Here is a 16,182-nt window from a genome sequence, read left to right as displayed (position 1 = left end):
GTTATGCTAGGGCTGCCATTTTCCCAGACATTACCAGGATTTCAAAGGTAATTTTTTTGTAAAAAAAAATGCTTTTTGAAATATGGCAACCCTAAGTTATGTCTGTGTATCTTTGGCAAGCTGAGAATCAGCCATCTGAGCTCTAGATCTACTGTATCTTAAGCTCTCATCCTTTCAAATCTTGCCATAGGATTTCCCCATATTGGATTGAATTTTATTAGTAAGCTGTGGAATGTTTATATATTGCACTATGTTTGTATATTTTGTCTGTTTTTATTTATGCTCATGAATAACCGGCTTGAATTTAGAAAAAGGAGCATGCAAAATACATAAATAATAAGCAAGATGCTCCTTCCAGGAGTATTATGGGGTTGCTGTTCTTTTTTAAAAAAAGAAAAACAATGCTATCTTGCACTTAATAGGAAACAATCTGTTCTGATTAAACTTTAAAATGATCACAGAGCACAATATGTCATCAGGCAATTCAAATTGAAGCCATTTTAAAATCACCATGGCAATTAGATTCTTGCAAGCTCCAATACCACTCTTTTAAGTGGAAGGTCACTCAGAGCTTCCACTGTAAGCCTTGGTTTTTGCGCTTTATTATTCAATTGTTAAAGGTGGGGAGGAATGTATCTGTGGAACTGACACACTAGGTTACACTCTGAGTCCTTGATTAATCTTTTAATGAGGTATAAAGGAAGACTGCCTGATTCTGATTGCACAAGAAGATATTGTGTGCGGAGTTCATTCACCTCGCATTATTACAACTTAAGAGAGACAGGCTTCCAAAGGCATAATGGAAGCATTTGCCAATAGTATTTCATAATAAAATCTAAGTACCTATATCAATAGATCAGTGAGGCTGGACAATTGTTCTCAAAATGACTATAGCAGATTCATGGCGTGTGTAATGTGAGATGGTAGAAATAATGGGGAGCACAATAGGAAATAAAACTTGGGGATCAGAATACTTGTGTAGAGGGAGCAGGGAATGCATCCACCTTAGACGGTCTCACTTCCAGTAAGATCCTACACTGAGTATGATGAGATTTTCTCCTATTTATTTAGTCCATTCATAATTTGCCATTCTTCAATCAGAGAATTCATAGTAGCATACATGTATTTCCCTAGGAGTCTGCCATCCAGGCAGGGATCAGATCGAGACCTGCTAGCTTCAGCAAGGTTACACCATTGTGTGTCTTATGTTAAGTTGTGGGTGAACATATCAGACGACACAGTGATTGTTCAGACAGCTCTTGTTTATTCACAGGACAGAACAGAACTGAACTGAAGGGTTTAGCCAACCTGCTTATATAGAGCTCCACTACAAAGCAACAGTAACAACTTTCTGTAACTATCCAATCACTGAACGTCACTTTCAATTCCTTATTTGCATATGTGGACCTGAGTGAAAACTATCTACAGTATCCCCCTGCTGACCCAGGGTGAGAACTTCAGTACATAACACCTTCAGACCATGCTCTGAAACCAACAGTTTTGTTTAGTATTGTAGCTTAATTATCTACAAATTGGGTGCAAGGCTAGCCCCATGATCTTGCAAAGGGCAATACAACCATGAAAACTAAAAGCAGTGCCCATTTCTACTGGCAGCCCCCCATATGCAGGGTGAGGTATAATAACCTCCCTCTGGGCTGCAGCAGAGTAGCAGCAGGTAGCAGACTGTTCAGATATGTGGCATTCTGAATTTCTTTATTATTTACAGTGAATTAAAACAACCAAACATGGCTAGTGTGAGCTGAGTGTCTCACACATATCTTCTCTGTCTGAGAGCGGCGACAAAGAGAACAAAGAGTGGACGTTACAGAACTTCACTGAGAGAGAGAGTCAGTGTGGTGTAGTGGTTAAGAGTGGTGGACTTGTAATCTGGTGAACCGGGTTTGATTCCCCACTCCTCCACATACAGCTGCTGGGTGACCTTGAGCTAGTCACACTTCTTTGAAGTCTCTCAGCCTCACTCACCTCACAGAGTGTTTGTTGTGGGGGAGGAAGGGAAAGGAGATTGTTAGCCGCTTTGAGACTCCTTAGGGTAGTGATAAAGCGGCATATCAAATCCAAACTCCTCCACCTCCTCCTCTTCCCAGACATAACAGTAAACATGGATATCATGTTACATCAGCAATGGGAGAATGAAAATACTGACACTTTCATCTTGAGCTTCCAATGACTTTTGAGTCTGCCCTGTGTTGGGGACACTAAGGGCTTAGGTTGCAACCAAGGCCTAACCATGTGTATAAAACTGTTTCCCCAACATTACAGGAGGGAAGGTCCATAGGAAACCCATAGTTATGGGACTACCAAACAGTCTTGCAGGATTGGGCTACAGCCAAAGCAAATAAATTCTCTATATATTCATAAAAGGCATTTTACTGTCTCCAATGGAGACAAGCAGTCTGCTAAGATACAAAAGGACATTTGCTCTCAAGAAAATCAATAAAGCTCACTTTTTTTCAGTTGACATGAACCACACTGAGTGATATCTGAGTTCATTAAAAGACCTGGTCCGCAAGGGACTGTTTCCTCTAATAGACAATCTCATGTTCATTGTGTTTTTACTTTAAAAGAAAATTCAGCTCCCTGAAGCTTGTTTTATTCCTCGCTGAGTTTTTTTTCCTGGCCTAGACACTTTGGAACATGTTTTTCTCCAGCAAGCACACATACACCCTCTACCTCCATCCTACCACAGAGATCAAACTCTAACACCAACATAGAGAGGTCATGTCCTTATTTGCAGGGAGTAGCCCACACAGTTAACAGCAGAGCATCTTGAATCAGAGCTGATTTCTTCAAGATGGTCATTGTAATGCAGGGTCATAAGTTCAGGGCTTGGGTGAGGGACCTGAACAGCAAAAGAGCAGGAACAAATAACAACATTAATTAAAGCCAACATATAGGATGTAAAGGAACAGGGAGTCTTATGCCAAAGACTAACCTCTGAATGTAAGACAGGCACATGAAGCTAAGCGAGAAGTATACTTATAAAGACACATTAGTGCTTTAGTTTTAAGAGGGACGCGGGTGGCACTGTGATCTAAACCACTAACCCTCCTGCGCTTACTGATCAGAAGGTTGGCAGTTCGAATCCACAAAATGGGGTGAGATCCCATTGCTCTGTCACAGCTTCTGCCAACCTAGCAGTTCGAAAGCAGATAAATAGGTACTGCTGCATGAGGAAGGTAAACGGCGTTTCCATGCGCTCTGGCTTCTGTCATGGTGTTCCATTGCACCAGAAGCAGTTTAAGAAGAAGAAGAAGAAGAAGAGTTTGAATTTGATATCCCGCCTTTCACTCCCTTTAAGGAGTCTCAAAGCGGCTAACATTCTCCTTTCCCTTCCTCCCCTACAACAAACACTCTGTGAGGTGAGTGGGGCTGAAAGACTTCAGAGAAGTGTGACTGGCCCAAGGTCACCCAGCAGCTGCATGTGGAGGAGCGGAGACGCAAACCTGGTTCCCCAGGTTACGAGTCTACCGCTCTTAACCACTACACCACACTGGCTTAGTCATGCTGGCCACATGAACCAGAAAGCTGTCTGTGGACAAATGCCTGCCTGCTCCCTTGGCCAGAAAGTGAGATGAGTGCCACAACCCCATAGTTGCCTTTGACTGGACTTAACCATCCAGGGTCCTTTATCTTTACCTTTACCTATCTAGTGAAGGAGAGACTCCATTTTATGTGAAGCAATGTGACTCTGTTTTGGAATCCACTGTGAACACTGCTAATGTTGAATAGAGTGTTGGAGTGCTTCTTCTCTGCTTGAAAGAAAGAGAGCAAAGCTGCAGGAGAAGGTACAGGTGGAAATCTCTCATAGGAGCTCCAAGGCGTGGCCTGAGATACAGAAGGCTGAACGTGCTGAGCTCTGGAAAGGGAGGAAAATACATTTGTTTGGAAGAGACTGTAAGCCCACGCTGAGAGAAGCATGGGACTGTAAATATTATGCAAGTAAAGCTTTCAAATGTTAAAGCCGGGGCATTAATTTCCAAAAAAGGGTGTTGGGTTTTTTTATACATGATTTGAGCTTCTTAGTTGTGATTTCCCTACTCTTACTTCAACAAATCAATGGTCTGACAGGGATTGTCCATACTTCTGTTTGTCTCATGCCTAGAAAGCATGGGTCTAAAGGGTTTTCTCCTGCCTCTTTAGCATTAAACTGGAATAAATAGCAAACCTGATTGTCTGAAAGGTCCAGATGGCTACAGAAGCAGGCAGGCAGAGAACACTCTTCTGCTTCAGGGCACCAAAACCTGAAGCAGATTTGATGAGGAAAGAATATGCAACACTGTTGTACATTTGTATTGTCATTTCCTAAGCTTTTTTTTTTTTTTTTTTTTTTTTTGCATATTGTCAGCAGTAGAATGAATGTAGACATCTCAAGAATAATCAGAATGCATTGCTTTGGAGCATAAAATCTACAAAATGCAGATCATAAGGACCGAAGCACTCCATAAGATCCAAGTGACAGGGGGAGAAAAGTACACCAAGTGTTCTTTGAGTTCTAATTTATCTCCTCAGTTCTAAAAGGAAAGCACCCTCTATGCACACAACCCATATTCAGCATCCTCTTGAAGCAATTATTGCTAAGATGCTTACCATTTTAACACTCATTTGTAGTAGTGTTTCTAATTATTCTATTTTGCTGGCTTCAGCTCCTTCACAAAATCTGTCCCATCATCCTATTTACTAAATTCTTCATGCCGCTAATGATCTTTTTTTCTTAGTCTCTTTACAGTTTGGCTTAATCACACTGGCTTCTCTTGTGCTGTTTTAATGCTTACATTTTACTGATCGGCAAATCTCATTCTTCATGCATCATATCCTTGATAAGTAATTTCTTTTTCTATGGGGATCCTCCATTCATATAATGGACTCAAAATATATAGACATTTGGTAGGCTTAAGATGCAAAGTTCCCCTACACTATGAAAATTTGCTGCAGCAGCAAACAAGAGCTTTACACATAGCGTACCAAGGAATATACAAACTGTGATGTGGCATTGGCACTGCATGTAGCCGTGAAGGTCAGATTGAGGGTGCTCAAAAAGTACTATTCATGTTTAATACATAAATTTGCATCTTTTCTTAAATAGACCAGCCTTCCCTCATCTGGTACCTTCCAAATGCCTTGAACCATAACTCCTACTCTCCCTGACCATTCACCATGATGGCTAGGACTCATAGGAGTTGTAGTCCCAAACATTAGGAGGTCATCCGTTTGGAGAAGGCTGGCTTAAACCATCCAATATATGTTTTGCATGGAAGGCAGAGGAGAGCACATGCAGAGCATAAAGAAGATTCCAGGTTCGACTTCCGGCGCAGCCGCCATGGTGAACTGCCAATCCCATGGTAGCAGATGCCAGCCGTGCAGTCAATTGAGGATAATTTGGGAGTAAATTAAAAAAAAAAAAATTGTCCAGCAGCACCTTAGAGATCAACTATGTTTGTTCTTGGTATAAGCTTTCTTGTGCATGCACACTTCTTCAAATACACTGATACAGACCCTTGTATATAGTGGGAGGGTGGGGTGGGGTTTTTCTCAGAAGGGTAGTAGGAGATGGGTGATTGACTCAGTGGGTATGGGAAACCTGTTGATGACTGTAAATGACTGCAATTAGTCCGACAGGAAAAAGCAAGGGATAGTATGCATATAAGGTAGCTTCCTATGTACTGTCAATGGAGAAAAAACTTCAACCTTCTGTGATGTTATGCCCATGCCCAAATGGCAACATTCTGATGGGCCGTTTCAATGTGACAGTTTTCAGCTTGGGGGGAAGGAAGTACTTCCCCCCGCAGTTCATAAAGATTGCCCTACTAGTAAAAGTAGAAGTCCCAGGCCATTCCCCGAGAAACTGTTTACATTGCTACACGCCACCTCAATCTCCATGTGGCATGAGATTCCAGGGGTACAAGGCATGTTTACTAAGGACTGTATTACCTTTTGGACAATGAGGTACAGCAGAGTCTGTGGTGTCTTTATGATATGTGGCTTATTTACAGATATATACAACCTGAATCCAATGGAGGGATCTCCAGCATTAAATTCCAAGAGGTTCTGGCTTCTCCCATAGGCACAGCTTTGCCTTCAAAACAGACAGCAGCATTTTCTGATCCTGCTTCTTCCTTAGTTTACATGTTGTTGTCCTCTCTTCAGCTCACTGCTTAGTAACTCTGTTGCTTAACTCCTAGTTGGCATTCTAAACTTCCCCTAAAATATTGCCATTTATTGTTGTTTTCTTGAAAAAAAAATATTAAAGATTTTCTTGTGTTAGAAAAGTTAATGCAGTGTCTCTTCTTTCAGGTGATACTTTTCTACAGATCAGTTACATTCAATGTAAAACAACACTGTTGTATACAGTGTTACCCGCGTTCTTGTTTAAATCCAATAAAACTATTAAATAAAGGGCCTAAAATTACTTTGCCAAATCACAAGATTTTTTAGTTGAATTTAGAATTACAATTATATGGTTAAAAGCCTGCCCTCTTCTCCACTGCAGAAGTGTATTTTATTTTTTAAAGGATTGCTTGTACATAATACTGCTGCAGTAACATTTCTATAACTCCCCAGGAATATCCCTACCTTACAGATCAATGAGATAGTGTGGGAAACTGTCCAAAATTTGTTCTCAGTATAGGAAAGAAAAAACAACAGCACATGGGAAAGCCTTGATTCTAAAACAGTTAAATTGGTTTCTGTGTTTTAGAGTCTTGCAACATTTAGCACTCCATTATCTTAGCTCCTGTATATATGAATACTTATCTGAGCTTCTTCTGTGATCAAATACAAGTTCAAGAGACCAGTGATGCCAGTTCAGGAGCAAAAAAAAAAAGTAGAAAAAGAATTAATGAAGTAAATCTCACATTTCTTTATTTTTTAATGTTACCCCATAGTCACCCCTAAAGACTTCCTGTACTTTCTTTTCTGGGAATGGGGTGAAGAGTGTTTTTGAATGACATTGGAACTTCCATTAATTCATGTTAATGGCTTTCTGCAGCAAATGTTAAAAGCAAGGTCACTGATACAATAGCTTAAGTTGAAGGACACCATTCACATAATTCTCTTTTTAAAATACTCTTCACCAAACACATCCTGCATTAATTACGCTACAGGATACTTTAAGTTGAACTTTCTAATGTGCATTTGTCATCCCTGCTATATATGATGGCTGATCTGCCACTTTGCTAATTTTGAAAATTATCTATTCCACAGTGGCCAGATATAGTTCAGCTTAAAGCATTGTGTTCATTTATTTTTCAATACGTTTTTCTAAACAATGGGTTTAAGCAAGGCAGGTTCAGCTGCTAGATCAAACCCAGTTCCTAGCAGAAATCATCTTATCATTTGATCTTTAAACACAGGACGATTCACAGCTGAATAGGAATAATTGTAATCATCAACTCTGTTGAAAAGCATTGTGTTTTGAGTGGATACAAAAGACAATGGATGGTGATGATTGCTTTGTAATAACGTATTCACACACGCTAACCATCATGGGATGAAATTGTGTTTGGTTTGGATTTTAATGCAAACCTACCCAATTCACCTCCTGGCAAATAGAAGGGGAAGAAATGGAGGCAGTGAGAGATTTTACTTTCTTGGGCTCCATGATCACTGCAGATGGTGACAGCCGTCAAAAAATTAAAAGACACCTGCTTCTTGGGAGAAAAGCAATGACAAACCTAGACAGCATCTTAAAAAACAGAGACATCACCTTGCCGAGAAAGGTCCATATAGTTAAAGCTATGGATTTCCCAGTAGTGATGTATGGAAGTGAGAGCTGGACCATAAAGAAGGCTGATCGACAACGAATTGGTGCTTTTGAATTATGGTGCTGGAGGAGACTCTTGAGAGTCCCATGGACTGCAAGAAGATCAAACCTATCCATTCTAAAAGAAATCAGCCCTGAGTGCTCACTGGAAGGATAGATCCTGAAGCTGAGGCTCCAATACTTTGGCCACCTCATAAGAAGAGAAGTCTTCCTGGAAAAGACCCTGATGTTGAGAAAGATTGAGGGCAGAAGGAGAAGGGAATGACAGAGGACGAGATGGTTGGACAGTGTTCTCGAAGCTACTAACATGAGTTTGACTAAACTGCGGGAGGCAGTGGAAGACAGAAGTGCCTGGCGTGCTCTGGTCCATGGTGCCACGAAGAGTCGGACACGACTAAACGACTAAACAACAAGCAACAACAACCCAATTCACACTTCCCAAAACAATATGCAAAATGAAACACAATTTGGGCTGCAGATTTTTGCAATGTGTACAAAAATTCATATATTAGGGGAAATAACATAAAATCCATTTTATTAGGGAAACGGTTTTCAAAAAAAGCATACATCAGGCAAAATTGCATATAAAATACGTACATCGGGAGAAATTTTCACTAAAATGCTGGTGACACTTTTTATTTAAAACAAATAAAACAAACTGATGCAGAGATGTGGAGACTTGAGCTGAAGATTGGGGGGGGGGAGAGAAATCGAATATAACAGATGTGTCCAGCCCTATCATGAACTGACCATTGTTTCCAACATTTAGTTGTCATTTAGCTATCCCAGGGCTTGTGGCCCACAAAGTCCAAATAATCCCCACAGAGAGACAGATTTCCCTGAGTACAGTGTTTGATCTACAGTGTTGCAATGTCCTTAGATCAGAGGGTAGCCAATGTGGTGCCTTGTAGATGTTGTGGACTCCAACTCCCATCATCTCCAACTAGCATTGGAATGGTCAGGGTTGCAGCAGTTGTCATTCACAACTTCTGGAGGGGTGACACCTATTGACTAACCCTACCTTAGACTATGCATGGGCTCAAATTACGAGACGCCAGATGCTGAAGAGGACAGGGATGATGCACCTTTGTAAAGAAGAAGGAATTTAAGCAGATACGATTTGCCATGAAAGAAGCAGCTTCTGAAGATTCCTGATGTAAACAAATATCAAAGGCACCAGAGCCTTTGTTTTTGACTCTAGGCATTCTGCCATGGTCAATTTTTCAACAATGCCCATTTTTGCTTTCTTATTTGAGCAGCAAAACCAGGAAATCTACATAGCCACTGAAGGATCACTATACGCAAGTAATGAGCTGCATCATTTTGCAGTCCGATTTCAGGGTGTGTTTTCCCTACGAAAGTTGAAGCTGATTATAGGTAAAGGTAAAGAGACCATATATAATAATATAATCCATATTAATCTCTAATCCTATACATCCTTACCTGCAAATAACTCCCACAAAGGCAGGCTTATTTCTGAGTAGGATCATGCAGTTAGTATCTTACAATCCAATACTATTCATATTTACTCAGAAATAAGTCCCATTAGGTTCAACAGAGCATGTTCTCAAGCATGTGTGCATCATACTACAATCTTAAAGCAATTGTAGCTATTTGGAAGCTAAAAGGTCCACGTTGCTTTAGAGGACATTAACTGATTCCTACTGATGCAGAAAATTCAATTAGCTATAACTCACATATTATTTAGTGTCTATAGGCAACAAGCCAACCTTCACCATAAAGTAATTGTTTGTCAGTTATATGAAAAAGAGGATAAAGTCTTATAGAAGCTGTGCAGAAGATCAAGTCAGCCATGTTTCTCAGTGGTGTAACTTGTTGTGATAAATGTTTGTTATGGGATGCAATAGAAAAAGTAACTCATGAGTACTTCGCAGTTGCAGACAATTGTTTTGTCTAATCTTGCAGAAGCAGATTTAGGGGAGCGCCATAAGTATGATGTAGAATGGATGATGAGAGGCAGGGTTGCCAAATTTTGGCATTGCACAGGATCCCACTGAAATTTCAGGTCTGCCGCTGAATCCTGCCTTCGTAGAAAGCACTTTTGCAAGCTACCAAATATGGAACTGGTTCCTAACTATTTAGCATCTTTTAACACTGTTTTAATTATGAAACTCTATAAGCCATTCAGTAGATGTTCTAACAGCTGTGAAATATGATCTTATGTTCACGGAATCTCATTTTGCAAAGCTTCCAGACTGTACACAGCTGATCATTTTTAAGCCACTATGCTTGAGCTATCAAGGTTATGTTACTGTGCAATTTATTTAGCGTTGTTAAAGAATGCATGTGGCCAAATCATTAGGCAATTCATCAAGCATCTGCTGTTGCAGGGGAAATGAGACATGCTTTATAAATGTCAGTGCTTTGAGCAACATTTCTAAATGGAAATAGATGGTGGAAAATGATGGCTTTTAGTTTTGGGAAAGTAAATCAGATTCTGCTTCCACCCAATCCTGAGAAACAGAAATGACCACTGTGTATTTCTCTGTTTGTTTATGCCATCCCCCCCCCCCCGGTTGCCTCATGTAAAGAGCCCATAGGCAACATACAGTATGGTATAAGACATTAATTTATATGAATGCAGGTTTTATCAGCTGAAAGTGTAAGGGTAGGAAACGCCAGCTTAACCAGACTGATACTGAACACATCCAGGTAGTTAATGGGAGTTACAGGATCACCAATCTGTTATAAGTGGTTTTGTGTATGCATAGAAAAATAAAAGGTCTTTACAGGCATTATTTATGTACAGTGAGTATTTGTGAATTAGAATGAGCCAAAATGCCTCAGAAAATGATTTTCTGACTTTAAAAAAAACAAACAAAACATATTTCACCAAGCTCCTCCTGAATTGTTGGAGAATTTCCAAGAATTGAAAAGAATATTCAGTGATATGACCTTCTCCGTTTTACCACCTATTTGTTTTCAGGCACGACTGTTTACTATATAATTTTCAATATAGATTTCTTTTTGTTGAAGGAAGCTCCTCCCACTTGCCATCCTTTAGTCTATTGCTTCTCTCATCCAAAAACACAAACTAACAATAGAGTTCCATTCATCATCAAGTGAATTAAAAAAATTCAGAGGAGAATTTTGAAGAGAAACTGTAGAGGCATTTCACCTTCTCCACCAAAGAAGCATAACCCACAATTTCCTTCAATAATTATATTGGGATGGAAACATCAGTACAACTGAAGTTCACCATTTTATTTGTGTGTGGGGTATGTGTGAACTTCAACAATTGGTGGGAAGTCAAAAACTAAATTCTTAGAAAGTGTATCAGAAAATTCTTTTCTGAAAGTTTCTGCTGAGTGGGATAGCTTCATCCCTGTCCTTTAAGAAATATATGAATTGCCCCATGAATTATTCTTTCTTTATTTCATGTCAACAATTGTTCTGTTTTTCCATCCTTCTTTTAAGTCTGGGTATGTTATGTTATCTCCCTGGAAGGACAGATCGTGAAGCTGAGGCACCAGTACCTTGGCCACTTCATGAGAAGAGAAGACTCCCTGGAAAAGACCCTGATGTTGGGAAAGATGGAGGGCACTAGGAGAAGGGGATGACAGAGGATGAGATGGTTGGATAGTGTTCTCGAAGCTACCAGCATGAGTTTGACTAAACTGTGGGAGGCAGTGGAAGACAGAAGTGCCTGGCGTGCTCTGGTCCATGGGGTCAAGAAGAGTCGGACACGACTAAACGACTAAACAACAACAATGTTATGCAATTCCACCCCTTTTTAAAAGTCTTCTGATCCTTTGACCGTCTCTCATCCAGCATCTCATCCCACTCCTTCACTTTCTTTCTAAAGTTCTTGGCCAGATTCTTTTCAATCAATATTTTATACTTTCTTCTCTCCCTGTTATCTTATTGGTCTTTTCTGATTTGGTTCTCACACTTCTTTTTCTGAAGTGTTCTTGGGTCTTTGATGCTCCTCCTTTCTTTTCATGATTCCCTTGCTTTTTCAGGTACTGTTCTGCCATGGTTTCAATCATATCTCTCCTTTAAGAAATCTTTCTGTAGATCCCCTTCTTCATCTTTCTCCTTTGTACAGGTGTTCCTCAGTGATCAGTATTAAAACATCTTACACTTGGTCCCACAATAAGCACATTTGATCTTCACCCCACTGCTGAGCCAATGAAGTACTATTCTACTGATGTTTCCCTCTCATAACTTGCCCAAATACCTGCTGATTTCTCTAAACTCATTGGATGAATGCCCTTTTTACTTTTTCTCAAACTTAATACTGCTAGCTTTCAGTCTTTCCTACTGCTTTTCATTCCTTTTGCAAAATCACTCTCTCTTGTTCTCGACAATGTGGTTGCTTTCTGTTCTCCAAGCAATAAATCTTGGAATTCTTTTTGATCTTTCTCTTTCATTTTCTCCCTATAGCCTGGCTCTTGCCAATTCTTCTCATTTTCAGTCAACATACCCAAAGTCTGCTTTTTCCTTTCTATGCTCAGTATCAATTCTTTAGTTCCTTCTCCTATTATTTTCTGCACTGATTATTCTAAGATTATTTTTGTTGGTCTTCCAGTTTCTACTTTCTATCTCTTTGCCCTGTTCCAAATTATCTTGCTGGTTTGTCACCTTTTGCTGATCATATGAGGAATTCTAACACATCTTGTATTAACCTGAAACTTTATGCCCTTAATTGCAAGTGCCCCCACTGTCTTATTCTTTCATATCTATCTTCTCCTCCTCTGTATGTTCCTCGTTGCATCTTTTAATCTACCGGCACCAGTCTTCTTGTTCAGCCTAAATTGCCCTCTGAATTGCACATCTACCTTTGGCTGATCAGCACCCTATCATCGAAATGCTTTGGAATGTGACATTCAACTCTCTTGTGTTTTCACATTTCAGTGCTTTCTTAAAGCATCTTTATCCCCCCCCCCCCGCTTTATTTTTTCCTCCTACGTTTTAATTTCTTTTGCTTTCATCCATAATCTAGGCAAGGCCTCTACAGCTCTTATCCTTTTTGTACCCCCCTAGAAAAGTTAAGCTTGCTTTTGTTGCTTTGTAACAAACTGAATAAAAATGCAGTACACAGCTGATTAATTCCTAACACTTCTATGGCCTGCATGTTTGGGATGGAGGAAAAAAATGGTTTGCTTCATATTTATTCATTTATTCAAAACATTTCTATCATACTTTTCCTTCAGGAAGGTGAAGGTGGCACACATAGTTCTCATCCACTCCATTTCATCCTCACAACAACTATGTGAGGTAGGTTAGGCTGAGAGCGACTAACAGAAGGACACCCAGAGAGCTTCATGGCCAAGTGGGAATTTGAACCCAGGTCCTTTTTCAGCATTCTAACCACTACTGCCAAATGTGACCCTACCAAAGTCACACTTCTCTAAACAGTATGCTAACCAAAGCATATGGCAATAGTGAAAATAACATACAGAAATGCATTGTATTAGAGGAAACGGCTTGCAAAAATCTGCATATCAGGCAAAAAAATGTATATATTAGCAAAACATACACTATAACAACTCCCCTCCTATGGGATGCAATGAAAGCAGTCATCAGAGCAGCTTGCACAAGAAAGAAAACATCCCTTTAAAAACAATCCTCAAAAATTAGCAAAATAGAACAAGATCACGGCCCTCTCATCACGCTACAAACAAACAGGAGCTAAAAAAATCTTCTTAAACTTATAGAACAAAAAAGGAGGGAACTAGATTCCCTAGAAATCAACAAAAAAAATGCTCAACATTCGATACTCTAAACAATGCTTCTACAAGTATGGAGGGGAAAACTACAGACTGTTAGCAAACAGGTGTGGGGGGGGGGGATCACTCAAAAAAGAGAGAAAACATTGTATCACCAAAAAAGACAGCAGCATAACATTCTCCCCCAAAGAAATAACCTCAGAATTTGCAGATTTTTACTCTAACCCATTGTGGCGATCACACAGGGTCCCCGGACGTTTAACCATCTATTGATCCCTGTGCCACCACTGTGATTGCTTTTCCACTGCCACCAACCCATTTCTCTCGGGTACACATGGAGTCCAGACAGTTGTTATCATTAACAAATAATCAAGTTTATTTTATAAGCATGAACAAGTTTATAGCTTCAGTTATTTTTTCTTGGCAGTTTCTTAATCTTAGTTTCTTTACTGACCTATACGTTCCTAACAACTTCAAACTGATTATCTCAACTATATATCTGACTCCTCCTATCAGGTTCTCTCACAACACAACTCGACCAACCCACAGACTTATCCTCCCTCTTCCTTCTCCAACTCCCAACTCTCAACTGACTTCCAAACAACACTAACTCTAACTCTACTCCTCCCCTTGGGTCCCCACTGGCCAATCACTTCACACTCATTTAACCCTTTCCTTATGACCCAACTAGGAGGGCAAACACCACACCCATATTAGCAAAATATGCTCTAAAATGCTGGCAAAATTTTGTGAGGATTTGAAAAGCAAAACAAAACAAAACTCAAACTGATGCAAAAATGTGGTGAACTGAAACATGGAAAGATGAAAAACTGAAATCGACAGATTTGTCTAATCATAGCATCCATTTAATCTCCCATTGATGGTAGACTCTGCCTTCTATGGACAGCTGAGCTGGACTGCCAAGACACAAGCCTTAGTTTACCACTGGAGTGGACTTTCCTATCCTCCTTACATTCTAGAATCCAGAGAATTCAAGAAACTGGTGCCCAGTATGGGAGGGGGAGTGAAAGAATCCTGAGAGCTGACAGTTATAGGAGGAGGATGGCAGTTAACTAAACTTCCCTAAATTGCACCCAAGAGGAAACATAAAGACTTGCCTTATTTAAACATGGAAACTTTAAACCCTCCTACATGTGTCAAATGGTGTCAGAGTAACAGGCTGGGCATTTCCTTTGAATGCTTCTTAAATCCTTCATCTGACTGAAATAAGGAGGGAAGTTTTCCTGTGCCATCATTAACAAGTAGATCACCCTTCCCTGCTGCAGTTTCAGCAATCAATTCACACATGTTCAGGTTTAACAGCATCCCAGTTCTACAAATGCCAAAATATCCAACTTCTTCCCTTGATTCAGTACTGTTCTTTCTGCCTCTATCATTAAAGGTAAAGGTAAAGGCACCCCTGACAATTAAGTCCAGTCACAAATAAGTTCCATCATTCCTTGCTCACTTATTAATCCCTCATCCCCAGCAGCTTTGTACAATCAATTCTCCCTTCCTCCCCTAACAAGTCTCCTACTTTTCCCATCATCTCTCAGCCAGTTTAGCTTCCTCAGTCATCAACTTATTTAAATGTACCTGGTGCCCTGCCGAACCAAGGCCCTTATATCTTCTTCCTCTTACTTGAATTTGACCAGGGTCTCCTTCTATTTCTGAAGGACAAAGAGAACCCAGCAAGACATCTCTTATGTCCAGCCTCAAGCTCCTGCTGACTCCATCTGAGCCTGGAGGTCTGTGGAGCATCCTTTATACATTTCTGTCCCTATAGAAACCAGAACCTAAACACTGTGACATAGGAAGTAGGATCCTCTTGTTCATTGCTAAGGAAACCTGCCTCCTATGTCACAATGTTTGGGTTCTAGCTTAGTGCAGTGCACTGCTTAGTAGTTTTGTTGGTAGGGGCAGTTGTCAAGACAACAAAAGGGTCTTGCCTATGGAGACAGAACAAAACAAGTATAGCAAGTAAGTTCCATGATCACTGCCGATGGTGAAAGCAGTCACAAAATTAAAAGACGCCTGCTTCTTGTGAGAAAAGCAATGACAAACCTAGACAGCATCTTAAAAAGCAGAGACATCACCTTGCCGACAAAGGTCCACATAGTTAAAGCTATGGTTTTCCCAGTAGTGACGTATGGAAGTGAGAGCTGGACCACAAAGAAGGCTGATCGCCGAAGAATTGATGCTTTTGAATTATGGTGCTGCATGAGATTATTGAGAGTCCCATGGACTGCAAGAAGATCAAACCTATCCATTCTAAAAGAAATCAGCCCTGAGTGCTCACTGGAAGGACAGATCGTGAAGCTGAGGCTCCAATACTTGGGTCACCTCATGAGAAGAGAAGACTCCCTGGAAAAAAAAACCTGATGTTGAGAAAGATTGAGGGCACAAGGAGAAGGGGACGACAGAGGACGTTGGACAGTGTTCTCAAAGCTACTAACATGAGTTTGACCAAAGCTAACAGTTACATGATCCAAAATGGGTCTTTACATCATTGTATATCTGTGCATATTTGAAAGCAGATAAGACTACAAAAAGTTGCTGGTGTATTCATGACATATACAAATCCAGAAGCTCTGGGAGTTTTCCTCCTCCCTAGTTTTTATAGCTAATGACTCTTTATAAAGTAAGTAATCTTTGTATCATTTCAGAACATAAATTCTAGAATTTCACTGGATCTTCAGCTGGTACATT

At 40.2% G+C, this 16,182-nt stretch overlaps 1 long non-coding RNA gene across 2 annotated transcripts; it reads right to left on the bottom strand.

Annotated features, from left to right (window-relative positions):
* Positions 1-1,047: 1,047 nt before the first annotated feature.
* Positions 1,048-15,604, bottom strand: LOC310681654. Of its 2 annotated transcripts, XR_014513453.1 has the most exons (6): positions 15,011-15,604; positions 6,592-6,782; positions 6,023-6,247; positions 2,090-2,860; positions 1,472-1,835; positions 1,048-1,202 (listed from the first exon to the last, which is right to left on the bottom strand). It is a non-coding gene; the product is annotated as an uncharacterized lncRNA (long non-coding RNA). The 2 variants fall into 2 exon arrangements; XR_014513452.1 differs by having other exon boundaries at positions 6,023-6,782.
* Positions 15,605-16,182: the final 578 nt, after the last annotated feature.

The sequence above is a fragment of the Podarcis tiliguerta genome (genome assembly GCF_965153285.1).
Source record: "Podarcis tiliguerta genome assembly, chromosome: 7".
In the NCBI taxonomy this organism is placed as follows: Eukaryota; Metazoa; Chordata; class Lepidosauria; order Squamata; family Lacertidae; genus Podarcis; species Podarcis tiliguerta.
The sequence above is the reverse complement of the archived record's forward strand: the minus strand, read 5'-3'. Positions and strand labels throughout refer to the sequence as shown.